Source organism: Notamacropus eugenii, chromosome 2 (genome assembly GCF_028372415.1).
Source record: "Notamacropus eugenii isolate mMacEug1 chromosome 2, mMacEug1.pri_v2, whole genome shotgun sequence".
Lineage (NCBI taxonomy): Eukaryota > Metazoa > Chordata > Mammalia > Diprotodontia > Macropodidae > Notamacropus > Notamacropus eugenii.
Genome location: NC_092873.1, coordinates 26,238,592 through 26,241,582, shown reverse-complemented (window position 1 = coordinate 26,241,582; position 2,991 = coordinate 26,238,592). Strand labels below are relative to the sequence as shown.

At 41.3% G+C, this 2,991-nt stretch overlaps 1 pseudogene; it reads right to left on the bottom strand.

The window, feature by feature from the left end:
- Window positions 1-459: 459 nt before the first annotated feature.
- Window positions 460-1,175, bottom strand: LOC140522553 (polycomb group RING finger protein 5 pseudogene; annotated as a pseudogene).
- Between the last annotated feature and the right edge of the window lie 1,816 nt (window positions 1,176-2,991).

Genomic DNA, 2,991 nt, shown 5'->3' with positions numbered 1-2,991 from the left:
CAAAATATAATCATTAAGTTCTCATACAGTACTATCATTTTAAACAATAATCAATAAAATAGTAAATATGTGAAAACTGCAGCCCCACAAAGACTGAACACTGTCATTTCCTAGCGTAATCAACACCAATATTAGTGTAATCTTGGAATAGGTGCACAAAAGAGTCAATGAATTGAATACTGGTGATACACTGGACTGGTTTCAGCTATGACTTGAAATGCAGTGGCTGGACAGCTCCGATATCTTGTGCAGAGGTTTCAGTAGCCGAATGGCACTTGGTTTGTTCTCAGTAGAAATGACAAAGATTCAGTTGACAATTTAAAGAAAGACAATATTCTTATTTGCATGCTGAAATTCTAATTGTGTCCCCCTAGTCCAACACATCCATCTATTGTGCAATGTGTTGGTGGCTAAATAAATAGTGCATGATTCCTCTTGGTGGGATTTATGCCCTTTGGTTTAACCAAAATCAATTCTTGGTCAATACTGCAATACCAAGGCATAAGAATTTTCACCTCTTAGTCGCCATCTTGTCATATAGATGAATTCCATAGTGTGGTCCTTCCCCATAGTTTCATCATTGCATAGTACATCCAGCTCATAAGAATTTGGAAGCTTTAACTTTAAACTTAGAAATTTTTTTAATAGTTTCCACAGTCACACATGTAGAACATCAGATAAATTTCTTCATTAAATCCTTTACCACATTGTCCCCTGATTGCCTTTATTATGTAAGCAATTGAGACAGATGGCAATTTGTGAGTCACTTCTATGATATTCCTTTATCACGTTGATTTTCATCACTTTCTTCTACTTTGGGTTGTTTGTTAGCTTTTGAAGTTTCATCTTGTCCATTTTCTTGGGTCTTCTTTTTCTTCCAAAATTCTGTCTCACGCTCAAGTTTCTGTTCTTGTAGTCCAGGAACCAGCTTAAATATAATTTCCTCTATTGTATTGTCCAGTCATCACATTTCTAATGGATTTGTCTCATGAACCTTATTGCCACACTTTGGGCAATCATTACTATCTTCAAAGTGTTGGACTATGCAAATCTTACGAAAAGTATGGAAACACTCTGTCACAGTAGTTGGCTTGATGAGATACCCTTTACAGATATAACAGGTTAATATGAGGGTTGAAGTATTTCACCAAGTGCCTCCTTTGAGTAGCCACCATTCAAGGAGTAAATGGTATTGTTGAGCAGTTTGCACAAGAAAACCTTTCATGGAGGGGAGTCGAATAACAGGAGCCAATGTGCTTCTTTGTGTAGGTGCCCTTTCTGAGACATCTGAATGAATCAATCTGCTCATAACTTCATTGGGAGGTTTTGCTTTCTCATGCCTGCCAGCCCTAAGCACAAAGCTCGCTGCTCACCAGTGTGCCAACCCAAGAGAAGGAAAGTGAAAAAGAAAGACTGCCAGTCCAGCTTGCAGGGCTCCCAGGCCCCTCCGAGGCTGCCCCGACAAGAAGGTCGGAAAATCTGAATTGACAAATGGTCAAAGGATATGAACAGGCAGTTTTCAGAAGAAGAACTCAAAGCTACCTATAGTCATATGAATAAAAAAAAGCTCTAAATCAATATTGATTAGATAAATGCAAATTATCTCAGACTTATCAGAAATGACAAATACTAAAGGGGATGAGGAAAAAATAGATGCATTAATACACTCTTGATGGAGTTGTGAACTGGCTCAATCATTCTGGAGAATAATTTGGAACTAAATCCAAAGGTTATAAAACTGTGAATACCCATTGACACAGAAATATCATTACTAGATCTGTATCCCAAAGAGATCAGAGAAAAAGGAAAAAAACATATACGTACAAAAATGTTTATAGCAGCTCTTCCAGTGGTGACAAAGAAATGGAAATCAAGGAGAAGCTTATCAATGGGGAAATGGCTGAACAACATGTGGCATATGATTGTGATGGAATATGGTGGTTGTGTGGGAAATGACTAGGAAGACAGTTTCAGAAAAACATGGCAAGACCTATATGACCTGAAGCAAAATTAAGTGAGAAGAACCTAGAGATCATTGTACACAGGAGCAGGAATGTTATAAGGATGATGAACTGTGAAAGCCTTGGTCACTTCAATTTATGCCAAGACACTTCCAAAAGATTTATGATGAAAAACTGCGATCGGCTCCAGAGGCAGAAGTGATTAATTCTGAGCAAGCTGGAGTGTAATTGTCTCACTTTCTTTATTGTTTTTGCTTTTTAAAAAAAAAAAAACAATGTAGAAACATGATTTGCATTATCCAGGAATAATTGATACATGGCTTCTCTTCTCAGTGACTGGAGGAGGCTGCAGGAGGGAGGCAGAGAATTAAGGAGTCCAAATTAAAAAGAAATAATGTTTTAAATAAATATTTTTTAAATAAAAAGAATTAAAGGCCACCTGGGCTGAGCCTGAGGCAACCCATGGTCTAGTGACCAGCAATTAAACTAAAGAAAACTCCAGGAGACAGCTGGAAACATTAACGAGGAAGTGAGCACGTGATCTTTGTTATGAATAGTGCTGCTGCACCACTATATAAAAGCTGGATGGCAGAGAGGGGCTACCACAACCCACTGCCTCCTCCCTCTCTCTCTTGAGAACTTCCACCCCTGTGTACACCAACTTCCCACACCATGTGCTGCTCTGGCTGTTCAGGAGGCTGTGGCTCCAGCTGTGGGGGCTGTGGCTCCAGCTGCTGTGTGCCCGTTTGCTGCTGCAAACCTGTTTGCTGCTGTGTGCCAACCTGCTCCTGCTCTAGCTGTGGTGGAGGCTGCAAGGGAGGCTGTGGCTCCAGCTGTGGTGGAGGCTGCAAGGGAGGCTGTGGCTCCAGCTGTGGTGGAGGCTGCAAGGGAGGCTGTGGCTCCAGCTGTGGTGGAGGCTGCAAGGGAGGCTGTGGCTCCAGTTGTGGAGGCTGCTGTCAGTCCAGCTGCTGCAAGCCTGTCTGCTGTTGTGTGCCAGCCTGCTCTTGCTCCAGCTGTGGTGGAGGCTGTG